The sequence below is a fragment of the Asparagus officinalis genome, chromosome 1 (genome assembly GCF_001876935.1).
Source record: "Asparagus officinalis chromosome 1, Aspof.V1, whole genome shotgun sequence".
Lineage (NCBI taxonomy): Eukaryota > Viridiplantae > Streptophyta > Magnoliopsida > Asparagales > Asparagaceae > Asparagus > Asparagus officinalis.
In genome coordinates, this window is record NC_033794.1 from 48537165 (window position 1) to 48554202 (window position 17038).

Sequence of the window (17038 nt, forward strand, 5' to 3'; positions counted from 1 at the left end):
ACTGAATAAACAGAAATATATCTAATGTCTAAATAAAAATGAAGTAACTCATATGAGTCAATTGAAAATGAACTAAGACACACAGCCTTTACAAAATGAATACAAAACTCTAATATCTAAACAACAAATATAAATCTACAGTGTCTTAACTATCAAAACTGAGTGACGGTGACTATGCTGGAAGTCTGTCATCCTACGGCTCTCCGAAGCTCTGAGCTGCCTGAAAGGAAATTAAAAATAATAAAAAGAACAATAACAAGAGCGTCTGATCGCTATAGCAAGATCACCTCCATCCGCCCCCACGGGAAGTGCTGCTAGATGTAGTGGAGGCCCTATCTATTATGTATAGTCTACCTAGATCATTTACCCTATATCTAAGTGAAATTAATATTTAGAAACATACAATATAAGACGTAGTACGTCGAACGAAATAATCCAAACAAGAAAAACCTTATGTATATACCATATGTCTCAAATTATAGATAACTAAATATTAATACCGAACTAAGAAATAAACAACCTAAATGAAATCAACAATTAGAAACCCAAAACACGAGACTAGTACGTCGAGCAAAATAATCCAAACAAGGAAACCATAATGTATATACCATACGTCTCAAATTGTGAATTCACTAATCATTTATTCCAACTAAGAAATAAAGAAAATAGAACAGGAAAGAAATAAAGACATCAATATATCATATTTATAATATCATCCACTATCACTTGGAAGATAAAATAAATATCAGCATAATGATCTCACGTACTTTCAAGGGCAAAGTGCCTCGGTCATTTATGTTCATAATTGGCATCCACCAAAGACTCAAGCTATCAACAATCGTCACAATACAAATCCTTGCAAGTTATGATTCATCGCATTAACATGCGGGACATACTACCAAGTCGGTATCCTAACTATGTACTCCGCTCATTAGTCTCATCGCATCTCTGTACGTAACATGAGTGAGGGACGGACTACCAAATAGGCATCCTAAAATTACGGTTCACAAGCCTCATTGCACCCTAGTACGGGATGGACTGCTGTATGTTGGAAAAATTGCAATGAAGAGAACAAAAAAAAATTGACTTGTATTTCTTTGATTCCAGTTACAATTTGATTACAAAACAGAAGAGAACGAATTTGGTTCTCCCCTTTGCTTAAAACCGGGTTCTTCTCGGTAGCGATGGCGTGCCTCCTTCGATTGTTCGCGTCGAATTTGCTCTCCGTTGACGATCTGACCATCTTTTATCTCGTGGGAACGATGAACTTCTGTGGAAAGTTTTATGGGTAACTCTTTAACGAGTTTAAGAACTCTGAACGAGTTAGAACTCTATGAAGAGAGTTGTTAGAACCGAAAATTCGGTTAATGACCCAGCAGATCTTCTGTTGTTAAAGAATCCTCTTAGATTTGATCTTCTGAATTTGCTTCAAATCTTCTATCTCCAAGGAATTCGCCTCTCCTGCCTCTCTATGCGGTTGAGATCCTGAAGAATCCTCTCTGCTGCTACCTCTCCGTTTCAAAAAGTCCGCCTCTAACTCAGTTGAGTTTGTTGAGATTTTATAGGTGGATAAGAGGTTGTAACTGCCCTCTAAATCCGCTCCTAAGTGGGCGTGATTTCCTCAGATCGTGGGGAAATAGTTCTGAAACCGTTCGACTCGTATTTGAACGAGTCGAATGCCTAATCTGGCGTTCAGAACCCAACGTCGCCTCTTAGAATTGAGACACGAGGTTGGGTGTTGGCTGACCATCAATGAACGCGAGGGTCGCTCATGTTTTGGCTTGTTGCCGTTTAGGAACGCGGGGGTCGGTGTTGGTTGAACCTCCAGAACGTGAGGGTCGCTCGCGTTTAGCTTGTTATAGCTTGAAAACACGGGGGTCGCCTGCATTTCCAAAATTATGACGTGGGGATGACTTCCGCATTTTAGAAGGGGTTAGTTGATCTGTAACCTCTTCTACAGAGCGTTGTAAGGACCGTTGTTCAGTAATCCTAGCTTTAGCTGTTGTGGGGTGTGAAAGTCGTCAGATTGTAACTTTCACTGTAGATTATGGAGACTGCTGAATAGAGTTTTCATCAGTTGTCGGAAGCGTCGTTGGATTGTAACTCTTCTCGATCTATGTGAAAAGTCCTCCATTTGTAGCTTTTGTTTGTTGGCATGAAAGCTATCTGATTGTAGCTTTCATTGTTAGAACTTGACGGGAATCAATCATCCATAGTGATTTTTAGACGAATATTTTCCCACAGCTCTCTACTAAGCAACTCACCAACTAAGTCCAACCTTTTATTTCTGAAATCATTACACTGCTCATCGGCATCTCTAATAGTTGCTAATATAATATTAGTCATGTTGTTGTCACAACCATCAAGATCAATCATCTCAAAGATGAGGCCGTGTTTATAGCGGTTGCAGAGTTGCAGATGCAGTAATTAGAAAGTCATCTGATTATAACTTCCATCGTCGGGGCTTGTTAGGGATCAGCTATCCATTGTGATTTTTAGACAGCCTATAGAACCCCCTCCAAAGTTTTCGAAAGTTCGCGGTTGACTGGGACGAATTTTCGGAATACTTTGGATCCCAAAATTTAGTTGGTTGATTGTTCCCTCCATCTAATTAAGCCATACGATTTCAACATTGTTGGTTGAAATCTATCTGTACTCCTCTAATAGACTCCCCAGCAGAGTCATCTGTTTCTTCTCGGACTTGGTCACCTTGACGATTGTTGTAGCCTTGGTAGTCAAGAAGTTGCTATTATAGCTGTCCAAATAACTTCTGCATTTAAAAATTGGAACGCGTGGGTGAACCTTGCGTTTTGGAATTCCAACCAACTCGAATGCTAGGGTCGAGTTTGGGCGGGATTCTGGCCTCGAATCCCATCCGTTACGATTTGACAGCTCACAGCTGTCTATAAATAGATCGCTGGAGGTCGAATCAAGAATCATTCGATTCTTCTTGAAAACCTAACGAAAATTTTCGTTCTCATCTCCGGCGAGAACTGCTCATCTCCTCCGATTAGGCTCCATGGCACCCAAGAAGGCTGTCTCTTGTCCTTCCAAGTCCGACGTCGTCGCGGCTCAGGGGTTGGCTCCGTCTGCTCCGGTCGGCGGCGCTACTGCTTAGGCGGACGTACCGTCCTAATTTCCTTTGATCGGCGGTGAGTACGACCTCTATGGTCCTTAAACTTGCTTTGACAAGTTCTAATCTTTGGATCAACGAGGAAACTCGTTTCAATAACACGGGGCTGGACTCCGTCGTTTGGTATTTTTAACGAGGGGTTCGACCTCTGCGTCTTGGATTCTTGACGCGGGGTTCGACCTTCACGTCTGAGATTTTCGATGCGAGGTTCGACCTTCGCGTCTGAGATTTTCGACGCGAGGTTCGACCTTCGCGTCTGAATTTTTCGACGCGAGGTTCGACCTTCGCGTCTGATCTTTTTGACGTGAGGTTCGACCTTCGCGTCTGAGCTTTGCTTTTAAGTTGTCTAACTTTTTTCTTCATTTTGCATTGCGTCATACCAGCGAGCCTCTTCCTTTTCGCCACCATTTTGGGCATGAAGGTGGTATGGATTCGAATATGACCTTCAACCTATGCCAAGAACTCCCAGTTTTCCGAATTAAGGAAAAGAGCCGCGTGGAACTCATCACCCAAGCTTCTCCTGAGACCCTTAGGATATTGGTCACGGATGCCCGACTTGAAAATATGAGCCGTAAGCCAATAGTCAAACCTGGATTCCTTTTCGGGGATTTTGTTGACTTCGAGGCCAGCACTGCTTATGATGGGGACTACAAGTGGCTGCGGAAAGTTGGGGACCGCAACCTCTTTTTGCCCAATATGGAAAGGATGTTCCCCATATCCTACTTCCAGTGTGCTTCCATCCCAAGGTGTATGGATTGGCCTCTGGTTAAGGATCAGGATGGAGTTGTTCTCGGAACCCTGACTTTTCAAGGGGTCCGCACACTTGGTTACAACAGGCAAGTGACAGCTTTACGACCAGGTTTATTCACTAAGGAATATCTTGTCGGTGAAGTGGCCAGTCAGGCGAACACCTTTGTCAAGAAATTTTTGGCAAAGAAAGGAGAATTTCCCGCGTAAGGATTTAGAACTCCTTGTTTTGGAAGAATTGAAAACCCCTCTTACCCAGGCTGGCTTGAAGATTCTGGTACGGGCTACTAAGTTCGGGATCGTCCAGAGCCATTTTCATTTCTTCTCCATATTAGAGAAGTATAATCCCGAGACTTGCACTTTCTTCACCCCGGTGGGAGAGTTAGGCTTCGCTCTCCACGAGATGCATGAAGTCTCAGGTCTTCTTCTTGGGGATTTACCGTATGAAGAATTTGTTCCGGGATCAACGAAACTTAAAATCTTAAAGAAGACCAACCCTGAAGTTTATGCTACTCTTTGGGAAGTCATGTGTCACTTCCACATTTGCATGCAGCAGACGGGGGCCCGAGGAAGCGGCATTAAACAAGTGTCTTGGGCGGAATATTTATTCTGGAACTTGACCAATAAGGGGGCCTCAGTGACCAGATTATCTACAAGAACTTTGGAGGAGGTTCAGGCCCGAATCGATGATGCTACCTCCCACTACACCAATGAAGCTAAGGAAGATGTTTTCCCGGCTCATACGGAGTTTGAGAGCTTCCATTATCAAGCTCTAATTCCAATTTCTGACACGGCGTTGTTGGCTGGATTCTTGATGCTGTGGCTCAAGCGTTGCGTCGTTCCTACTAGGCCGATTAATGCCCTCGCTGTTGAGGTGGTATACCCGGCTGTTCTTTTAGCACATGGGAGACCTGTAAGCCTCCTCAATGCCATGGTGGGTTGCTTGCAGAATGGGCTGCGTGAATTGGTCTTGGATTTTACTGATGTCACAGAGATGGATTCTGGAAGCCACAAAGTTTTCAAAACTCCCAATCCCAAGGTGCCACTGCCATATACCTATTTGATGGCTTGGTATGTGCTTCACTGCCCTCCCATAATGAGTGCAGCGTCTCCCCCAGGAGACCTATTTACCCCATTTGTGCAATGATTAGAGTCTGCAAAATGGAAGGAGGTTATATGGTTAGGATTCGCCAACTCTTGTCGCGAGACACCTACTACCATATCTTTCGTTGTTTCCCCGATTTTGAAGGCGACATCTATGGAGCAGAATATCAGGACACAACAGGTCCTAATGGATTTACTCAACTGAGCGGGGGTGTTTTCCATTGGCTTCTCTCTATCAGACCATGCTACTTGATCTTCCGGCAAGGCGCCAGCTGTTTCATTGAGCCCTACCAACCCTATAGGTTTTCTCGCCAATTTGGGTATGATCAGTTGTACGTTGGGAATACTCGTCCTCAACTCTCAGTTGTGGGCAATTTATATGAAGGAGCCAGGGCTTGGTATTATTCTGTGGCAGGTTGTATCAAGGCCATCTTCAGGCTTCCTCACAAAACTCCTAACTCTTATACTTCTATAAGTTTCTATAATTGGTATTTCACCGCTTCTCAAACTGCCAATTACAACTTGAACACATCTTGCCTAAAAGACATCAGGCATATGTATGCTTCAAGGAGAGGGTCAAAGACATCCCGCTTGAGAGGGATTGATGAATTTCTATCTATCGAGAACTAGCCTGCTGGTCAGGAAGAGGAACAAAGAGCTGAGCCTGTTCCAGTGGAAGAACAACGAGCGGTTGATTCCCCCACGACAAGAGTAGCTGGGAAGAGGAAACTCTCAGCAGATGAAGCTGGCCAATATGACAAACAGACTCGTCGGAAGTTGATTGTTGATTCTCCTCCCCCTAAAGGCCAACAAAAGTCCAAGTTGATGGCTGATGCCATCAGAGCTGTTGCAGATGAAGAACAACAGGAATCTTCCGTTGCAGGCCTGCCACATAGAATTGGACTTCGTTCTCATGGCCCAGCCCTATCGAGCGAAGCTTCTTCTCACCATCCCCTTGAGGATGAAGAGGGCGAGTTAATGGCTGCAGATGCAGAATATGCTCCAGTGACGGACCTTCCTAAGTCTCCTGCATTAGAATCAGGGGGTCTCGAAGAGAATCCACCCCCTTCTCCTTCAGCCTTAATGTCACAAGCTGATGATTCAATTCCTAGTCCTACAACGGGACTTATGAATAAACCAGCTGCTGGCACAAACCTTCTTGACCCTTCTGCTTCCCGGGAAGACAATTACCGGATTTTCTGTTGCGCTCCTAATTTTGACGGCGCTGACGTGGAAGATGCCCTCTTCATGGACTTTCTTTTTGAGGGCTCGTCTTCTTTTGAAGAGGGCACATTTAGCTTGCTTCTTATGATCAGGTTGGGCTACCTAGTCTATCGCTTGCCGGAGATGTGCATCATCGAGCCGTACATGCCTTCTAGATTTGCTAGGCAATTCGGATATAACCAGCTCTATGTTTGCAATCGCAACCCAGCTTTGGCTCAAGTTGGTAATTTGTATGAAGGATCTCGTGCATGGTACTTCTTTTCTGCCAGGGGGAACCCATGCATAATTTACTTTGCCCAATTCGCCGCCTGGCTGCTCCACTGTTGCCGATTTTCGCGACTGGTTTGAAGAGGTTTCCTAAATCCCAGGATATGATATTTATACTTCATGTATAAATGACATTCGAGAGTTGTATCGTTCAAGGGGCAGTTCTACGAGGACTCATCTACCCGGGGTAGAAGAATATTTATCTTGTGAACAGGAAGCAACCGGAGTCGTTGAAGCCCCTAGGGATTTGTCCATCATAGAACCTTCTGAGGAAGAGATTCCTACGGGAATCGAAGAGGGAACACCAATTGCTGATTCTCCCGTAGAAAAGACAACTGGGGAAATTCCAGCAGAAGCGACTGTTCCTGAACCTCGTTCTTTAAGATCGGGTAAGAAGGCTATTTCTGCTGTTGAGCAAGGCGAGTATGACAGGAGGGTTCGTAAACGATTGCCTGTCATGGCCAAAACTATGAAAAGGTCTAAGTTAATGGGGGATGCGATAAAGTCGGCGCGTGCTGCATCTCCTGAAAACAGAAGGGATACTACGCTTCAAGCTGCTCCTCCCGGTCTTGAGATGACAACTGCTGCATCTCCTGAAAACAGAAGGGATACTACGCTTCAAGCTGCTCCTCCCGGTCTTGAGATGACAACATACGGGCAGGAACCGACTACCTCATGCTCAGTGCCTAATATGACCGAAAAGTTATCATCTAAAGCTGCGCACACCTTCACTCGCACTGATTACGCGAATTGTTTTATTTATCCGACTGCTCCACCCCCAAGCTCGAAAACTTTGAGGGAGCTCATCAAACAATTAGAGCATTGGATGCAAATGACTATCGACGTCGTTAGTCTCGGGGATGTAAGTTTCAAGGTTTTTGAACCCCATCTGTTAGAGTGTCTCGCAAAGATCAGGAACCAGGGAAATGCATTGTGGACCGAGAATTGTCGCGAGAGCATCATTATTCTGGAATATGAATTGGAATTCCTTTCAATACTGCAGCGCGATGACATAGGGCCGGAAGTGGATCAGGCTTTATCTCAGGCCAAAGCTTTAAAAGCACAACACCAAGAGGCTCTTCAGAAAAGTCTATCTGAGACAGAATTTCGTATCGCCAACCTGCGTGGGGAACATCTCCAAGTACAAGGGGACATGGGCAATTTTGTCGTGGGTCTCCGGGATACTGCAGCAGAACTTACTCGTGCTGGTGTTGAGCTATCTTAGATAAATGCTCAGCTAGCTGGTGATATGGAAGTTCTAAAAGGGTTAGCTACTTACTGTGACGGGCTTTTCAAAGGCTATTGCGATGAACTTGTTGCTGCCGTCGAGATTAGGCGAGAGATTGCAGAAGCAGCCCCAAATGAAGAGGAGCTCAAAAACAAGATAACAGAGGAAGTCAAAAAGACTCGTGAGGAGAAAATATCGGCTTTGAAATCTAAGCTCAAGTCTTTTAAGCTGATGGGCCCCAACGCTTAGAATTTGAATCTATTTTAGTGGAGGGAATAAGTTTGTATCATTTTCATTTCGATTATCTTCATTTTGTATTCAAATTAACAATATTGAATGAAAATGATATCATTTTGGTTTTCATCATCTCTTTTGTTGAAATCTGGTTCAAGACAATGAAAAATAATGCAAATGCTATCAAAATTCTCTTTATTACTTATTTAGAATAATTCCAGAAAATTTTAATCATCAGAGGTGTAGTGTTAACATGACGAAATACAAGACAGAATTACATTATAAATAGGCAACCCCCAACCTGATTTCGCTAGGGTTTAGGGGGCTACATAATTTACGGGAAGTATCTATTAAGAAACTTTCTATTAATTGGCATCATGAGCCTGTCTCCTTTTTGATTGATGAGGTGATACGCTCCGTTCGAATAGACCGATTCTATTACGAAGGGCCCCTCCCATTTAGGATTGAACTTCCCTTTGGTTTTATGTGTCATCACCATGGGTCGTCTGTTGGCCAAAACTAAGTCACCTTTCTTGAAAATCCGTTCCTTAACCTTTTTGTTGTAAGTTTTGGAAATACGGGCTTGATATAACTCAATCTATTGCTGAGCTTGAAGTCGTTTGTCGTCTAAGGCTTCAAGTTCTTACAGACGTCGTTGATGTTTTTTTTCTTCTGTTAGTCCAGTTGTGATAGCGACTCTCAGAGAAGGGATCTGGATTTCCAATGGCAATACAGCCTCGCAGCCGTATACCAAAGAGAAGGGTGTAGCTCTTGTAGGGGTCCTTACTGTCGTGCGGTAAGCCCACAGACATTCACCGAGTCTTTCATCCCAATCGCACCGGCTCTTGGAAACAAACTTTTTTAGAAGCTTCACTATGGTTTTGTTGAAAGCCTCTGCAAGACCATTCGCTGGCGGATAATATGCCGTAGATGCGACACTTTGGATTCTGAATCTATCACAAAATCTCTAAAACCCAAAGCTGACGAATTGTGTTCTGTTGTCGTGCACTATTCGCCTCGGGACTCCAAAACGGTAGATGACATGATGCTTGATGAACTTGATTACATTTGAAGTCTTGACTTCTTTCAATGGGATTGCCTCCGCCCATTTGGAGAAATAGTCGGTCACAGCTAGAATGAACCGGTGTCCCTTGGACGTCGGAGGGGAAATCGGTCCCACGATATCCATACCCCACATTTCGAAGGGCCAGGACGCCGATGTAGGGTGTAAGTTCCCCGGTGCTTGGTGGATGAAGTCCCCATGAATTTGGCATGCGTAACAATATTTAGTGTAGTCAACTGCAGTTGAGAACATCTTTGGCCAATAATAGCCGATTCGTCAGAGGCGATCTCCTAATTTAGCTCCGGGCTGATGAGCTCCACACATTCCGTCGTGAGCTTCTTTGAGGGCCTCTCTTGCTTCCTTCCGAGAGAGGCATCGAAGCAAAACTCCATCATGTGACTTACGATACAGGACTTGAGAGACTGCATTATAATAGAATCGGAGGGCCTTTCGTTTGATAGAGGCCGCTTCCTTAGGGTCATCGGGCAGAATTCCGTACAGGACGTCATCGGGCAGAATTCCATACATGAACAAGGTCTCCCCCTTCATAGGTTGGCTTAACAACGACTTAGTGCTCAGGTAGGCTTTGAGATCCTGGAATGCTGCTTTGCATTCCGCTGTCCAGATTATACCTTCTTTCGGGTTCCTGCCCTACGATGGGTGCCAAACTGTTGATGTCCATGAACACACAGTCGATTAAAGTCACAAAGTTGCTAGATCGTCGAGGTTGAACTGTCAAGAGGGGGCCGCTTTCCTACTTCAACTTTATGCCTAGTTCTTAGAGCTCGGGGTGAGTGGATCACCTGCACACACAAGAATCATAGAAATATGGGGCTTTCCCCCCGTGGTACCTTCAACGGTCAAGTCAGCTGGTGGACTTGGGTGAAGTGAAGGAAGAACGGTGTGTTCTTCTAATATGTGTCTAGAGAGTTTTTAGGGGGTAATAAAAATCCATCCTCTTTTCAGGATGAATAGCATTTGTATTTATAGGGGACGCAATGGGCAGAATAGGTATTTAGTGAGAATGCGACTTATAATGATGGCGAGGGGTGAGCTAGAGGCTGAATCACCCTCTGTCCGGTACATGTCGATTGGTGAGTGATGGGAGGTCGCTTCAGGACATGGGAAATCAGCAGTCGTCGAAGCTTGTCAGCAAGTGACGTGGAGTCACTTCTGTGGTATGGGGATCCTGTAGCCATCGAGGCTTGTCGGCGAGTGATGTGAGGTCACTTCTGTGGCATGGGGATCCTACAGCCGTTAATGCTTTGTCAGCGGGTGATGTGGAGTCATAATGATGATCATAAATGGTAAAATAATACTAAGAAATAATGTTCTGAGTCATCCTCGGGGGAAGTGTTGGCTGATCGTTGAATAGCAATCTTTTGCTCATCTGAGTCCGCCTTTTGAGTAGTCTTTAGGGAATGAAGCCGGCTCCGCTGAGTCTGTTCTCGAGATAGCATATTTGTGAGAAATAGGGGACACCCTATAACTGCGTAGTACTGAGCGGTGCTCATCAACGATATCCAACATGTATATAAACTGTGCATACAACTTCTATCTCAAGTGTAATCGAAACAATACTTGCCATAATCCCCCTTTGGGATATCCTTGTGTGTGTTACGACACTATACGTGTGTGCTCAAGACTGTATGTGCATCATCGTGCGGCTTGAACCCTGCGATCATAAACCAAAAGTGCAAGAAACAATACTCAGGAAACAATAAGAAATAGCCAGATTAGTCGACTAATACCCTTATTAGTTGACTAATCACCTTACTAGTCGACTACTAACAGACTGGAATGAATCTGTTTGATCTCCTGCACATGTTTCGTATATTGTAACTTTATTCAAAACTTATTTTTATTAACAGGAAGCATAAAACAATATTTAAACTTAACAATTATTTGACAGAGATTATCTCAATAATATTTAAACTCTTAATTTAATCAAATTAGGGTTAACATCCTAATTAAGCATATTTCTCAATTAAAACATGGGTTATTAACATGATTAGCATAAGCATGTTTGTAAATTAACTTAGAATAGATATAAATTCATTTAACCATGTTTACAGAACTTAGATATCACAAACCTAGGGTTTTAACATCTTTAATTAAAAAGAAAATCATTTAATTACAAAACTAGGGTTTAAACATGATTAAAGCATGATTAATATATTAAAAATGAAATTTATAACAACCCTAATGATCATGATCATGAATCTAACATAAACAGCAAGTATAAACTACAGTTCTAGCATGGGTTTAAGATTTAACATCAAAAATCTAATTTTTACCACATCGGGTTAAACTTAAACATGAAAACATCAATTAAAAATATTAATTATTGAATTAACTATAGGGAAAGGTTTGGAGGCAGATTGATCTTGTCTCAACAACATGCTGCAACTCCTCAAACATGTGTGCAAGATCTCTCTTCGACAAAAAGCCCATGATCTCACCCTCTACTCGATTTCACATCTCAAACTCCTCGAGAAACACCATAAAAAGGTTCTAGGGTTTGAGGGGAGAGAGTGACTGCTTAGGGTTCAGAGATATACATAAAAGAGAGAAAATTTTCGTATAAAAAGGGTATATATACACATATATAAAGTTGGGTCCCAAACTGAACCGAACCCTAATAAGAATCTAGAAATTAGCCCGATTAGTCGACTAATACCATTATTAGTCAACTAATGATCTTACTAGACGACTACTAAGGGTAGTAGTCGACCAGACAGACTGAAATCAGTTTGTTTGTGCATGTTTCATGCATAATTCTCTTCTCACTCACATACATACATTAAATTGGTTTCAAATCAATTTCTAGCATACTCAATCATTAATAAATAATATTTATCACCATATATTCAAATTTACAGGGTTTTACATTCTTCTCCCCTTAAAATAATTTCATCCCTGAAATTCGATAATTGTATCTTAGATATTAATAATGCCAGAAAAGCACATTGAGGCGATAATCTAGCCAAGGAAACCATGAAATACACATCTCGTACCATTAATCTCTAGATATGAAACAAAACAATATCTATACTTAACAATCTAGAATGCGAATACTCTCACTTAACCCCTAACTAAACGGAACTAGTACGTCAGACGAAAAATCCAAATAATGAACCCCCCATATATATACCATGTGTTAGGAGCTAAGTGTTAACACCCACATACTAGCGTTAAATGTAAATATGACTATATAGATAATCATAAGCATAAGAAAAATCATAACCAAATCAATTTACCTGTTCAAATAGGCGCGGGTAGTCGTAACGCATATCCTCCTCATGCTCCCAAGAAGCCTCCTAAGCTCCTTTCCGGTTCCTTTGAACTTTGACTAAAGGTATCACCTTATTCTAAGTCTTCTGTCCTCTCTAGCAAGAATACGAACTAGAATCTCAATAGCGGTCAAATCATTCTGAAGCTCTATCTCCGGAGCATCCAACACTCGCTGCTGCTCCTTATCACTTAAATGCTTCTTGAGCATCAAAACATGGAAGACACTGTGTATGCTCGACATAGATTCTGTAAGATCTAGCCAATACGAAACGGCTCTAATGCGCTCAACTATCCTGAACAGGCCAATATATCTCAAGGCAAGCTTTTCCTGTCTACCAAATCGCAAAATTACCTTCATTGGCGATACTTTCAACAATATATAGTCCCCAACTTAGAACTCTAACGGTCATCGCCTCTAATCTGCGTACCTTTTTTGCCTACTCTGCGCTGCAAGAATGCATTCCCGAATTACTGCTACCTTCTTTGTGGTCTGTCTCATGAGTTCCGACCCAAGTAGAAAACTGTCCTCTGGTTCTGCCAAACAAATAAGGGATCTACAAGGCCTCCCATACAACACCTCATACAGTGTCATACCTATCGTCGCTTGATAATTGTTGTTATAAGCAAACTCGATCAATAAAATATGGTCCTCTCAGTTACTCTAAAAATCTATAATATATAACCGGAACATATCCTCCAATACTTGGTTAACTCTCTCTGTTTGTCCATCTGTCTACGTGTGGAAAACACTAAAATATGACAACTGGCTACCGAAAGAATTCTGGAAGCTTCTCCAGAAATATGAAGTGAAAACCGAGCCTCAATCTGATACAATGGTCTCTAGAACTCCATGCAATCTCATGATCTCCTGATTGAATACTCTCGCATAAGTCTCTATCGTGTAACTCCTCTTCACCGGTATGAAATGTGCAGACTTCGTCAACCGATCAACTATCACCCAAACTGAATAGTTCCCCTTCTTCGACCTCGACAGTCCTATAATAAAGTCTAAAGAAATATCTGTCCACTTCCACTCTGGAATGGGTAAAGGCTGTAGAGTTCCTATGGGTCTCTGATGTTTTGCCTTCACTTGCTGATAGGTAAAGCACCTAGCCACATATTCTGCAATCTCCCTACGCATGCCGCTCCACCAAAAATATCTCTTCAGGTCCTTGTATATTTTGGTTATGCCTGGATGCATTGTGTACCTGGTGAGATGTGCCTCATCAAATAAGTCCTTATTCAGCTATGGATTTTCTGGCATCACTAATCGGCCCTTCATTCGAAAACCCTCATCTGCTCCAACGGTCCAATCAACATTTGGCTCTTTAGAAATCTCCTCCTTTCATGTTTGAATCCAAGAGTCCTCTAGCTAAGTTCTGACCACTCTATCACTCCAAGATGGCCGTACTGATAAGGCTCCCAAAAATGCGTTGCTCCCACCGATCTCCGGTCTAAAGCCAAACTAGCTAAGGGTGTGAAGATCTCGATATAACGAGCACCTCAAAGCTGTAATCATGTGACAACATTTCCTGCTCAATGCATATGTTACGATATTCGCCTTCCCCGGATGGTACTGAATCGTGAACTTGTAATTCTTAATGAACTCAATCCATCTGCACTGCCTTTGGTTGAGTTCCTTTTGAGAAAATAGATACTTCAAACACTGGTGGTCCGTAAATAGCTCGAGCTGTACTCCATATAGGTAATGTCTCCATGCCTTCAGTATGAATACCACTGCTGCTAGCTCTAAGTCATGTGTGGGATAGTTCTGCTCATGCGTCCTCAACTGTCGTGAAATATATGCTACTACCCTCAGTGTAGATGAAAAAGGTTTTGTCATTGCTCGGGATAATCAATATTGGCACTGTAGTCAGCTTAGTCTCCAAATTCTCAATGGCCTACAGGCACTCCGTGCCCAAAACAAACTGTACACCCTTTTTAGTAAGGCATGTAAGTGGCGTTGAAATCTTCGAGAAGTCCTGAATAAACTTATTATAATAGCCTGCCAAACCCAAGAAACTACGAATCTCCAAAACGGTCTTCGGCGGCTCCTAATCAAGTACTACCTTCACCTTCCCTAGATCTACTACAGTACCCTCCTTGCTGATGATGTGGCCTAAAAAATCTAACTTCAAAAAACTAAAACTCTCACTTGCTGAACTTAGCATATAACTAATGCTCCTATAATATCTGCAATTCCAATCGAAGATGTTTCTCATACTCTGCCTCTGATCTCGAATAGATAAAAATATCGTCGATGAACATGATCATGAATTTTTCTAAATATAGAAGGAAAACCCGATTCATCAAATCCATGAATACCGCTGGTGCATTGGTTAGCCCAAATGGCATGATGAAAAGAATCTCGAAGGGCCCATATTGAGTCAAAAAGGCGGTTTTGAGAATATCCATCTCCCGAACACGCAACTAATGATAGCCAAAATAAAGATCAATCTTTTAGAAATGTTGCACTCCCTGTAGCTGGTCGAACAAGTCGTCAATACTCGATAGTGGATACCTGTTCCAGATAGTGACCTTATTCAACTCATGATAATCTATACATAAGCGCATACTACCGTCCTTCTTCACGAAAAGGACTGGTGCTCCCGATGGAGAATGTCTCTAGCGAATAAAACCCTGAGACAAAAGCTCATCTAGCTGAGTCTACAGCTCCTACATCTCGACAGGTGCCAGACGATAGGGTGATCGGGACATCAGTGTTGTGCCCGGCTACAACTCAATGCAGAACTTAACCTCTCTCATAGGAGGTAACCCAGGTATATCCTGAAAAACATCCTGATAATCCGAGATAACTCTAGTCTCTCATAAATCAGTACTCTGGTCCATCAACATCACTTCTTTGATGTACGCTAGGAATGACTACGCAAACTGGTTTCCCTGTAAGGTCGCTACGATCAACTCAGACCCATCGGACGCCCACAAACTGACTGTTTTAGCAAAATAGTCGATATTGACATGGTAGGATGATAGCCATTCCATACCGAGAATGACGTCAAAATCTAACATTCGCAGAACAATCAAATCGATGATAAACTCGGACTCATCAAGACAGATGACACATCTCCTACAGACACTCTCTAATAGGGATACCTCCCCTAAAGGAGTAGAGATGGATAACAGTACATCTAAAGAATGTGCAACTTGCTAAAGCCTATCCATAAAGGTATGGGAAATAAAAGAATGTGAACTCCAGAATCGAACAAGATCCAAGCTGAAAAAAAGTTCACTAAGAAAGTACCTTTCACTATGGTTCCGCTCGCACCATGATCACGGGGTACGACTGCATAAACCCTGCCAGTGGATGTCGAATGCTGAACTGATGGTGGTGGAACATATGTGACTATCTGTCCCTTAGGAATCTCATGGATAGCGTGAATCTGACCTGCTGGCCTCTCAATCCTTGGAATAGTAGGTGGTACCTCGATCCTCTGCTGCTGGCCGTAACCGTAGCCCTGCGTCTGCTGACCCTAACCACGATTCTGCTACTACCCGTGTCCTTGTCCCTATTACTGTTCCTGACTTCTACCTTGCTGGCCTCTTGCTGGTGCACTTTGACAATCCATGGCCTTATGTCTGATCTTGTTGCAGTTGAAACATGCACCCTGAATCCTATGCTGCTGTGGCACTCTCAAATCATGCTGTGCTCCCTTCTTATACTGACCCTATTGCTGATACTAAAAATCCTTACCCCGTTGTTAGGGTCCTCTAGGTCAAATGAGAGGTCTCTTGCCCTTGCGCTTGTCATCATGCTGACCTGACTTAGAATTACCCTCCTTAGCCTTCTGGAAGATCACAGTCTCTGTCTCCTATAAAATGCCAGCCTACCTCTCAAACCGAGTGGAATCTCCTGGATACGATGTAGCGATGGAGGCTTGGACAAAGCCCCATAAGAAATATCTACACCTAGCACTCTCCTGATGACTACATGCCTGTAAATCGAAGTAGACTCATGAATCGGCTCTCATAATCTCCTACGGACATGTCCCCCCGCTCTAATTTAGAAAACTCTAGTTCTTTCCTGGTCCGTGCTGTGGAAGAGATGTACTGCTCGTCGAAAAAGTAGACGAAGTCTTCCCATGAGAGTATTATCCGCTGCTATGGGGTGAATTGAAGCCTATACCACCCTCCGCTATCACCCTTAAGGCTGAACGCTGCCAACCTCTACTTTTGCACTAGATCAACATCAAGTAGGTTAAGAATATTCCCCACGTCTTCTTTCCACTTGTGGGCCACTAGAGAATCCGATGATCCCTGGAACTCTGACACCCTCATCTTATGGTACCGCTCCACTAAATGGAGCCAAGCCTCCTGCTTTGTGGCTCTATCTATAACTGGTGGTGGTGTGAGTCCTGGTGTACCGTCGGAGGACTCTTCTGCAATAAGAATGACTGGAATCACAGGTGGAGTCTGGCTCGCCACTCGCTCCTCAAGTGCTGCTAACCTAGCTGCTATGGGTGCCATGAAGTCGATCAAATACTGTGGAGCCTCCTGCAGCTCAGGTATGACCTGTTGCAGCTCAGGTGTGACCTGTTGCGGCTCAGGTAGAGCCTGCTACTGCTCGGGTGTAGCCTGTTGCGACTAGGGTGGAGTCTACTTGGCTCTGGCTCTGTCTCTACCTAACTCTCTAAGTACGGGATCCTCTCTGTCCATGTCCATATCCGGCCATCTATAAATTTTTAGGAAAAGAGTTTATAAGGCACAATAATGAGACCTCAGGCAA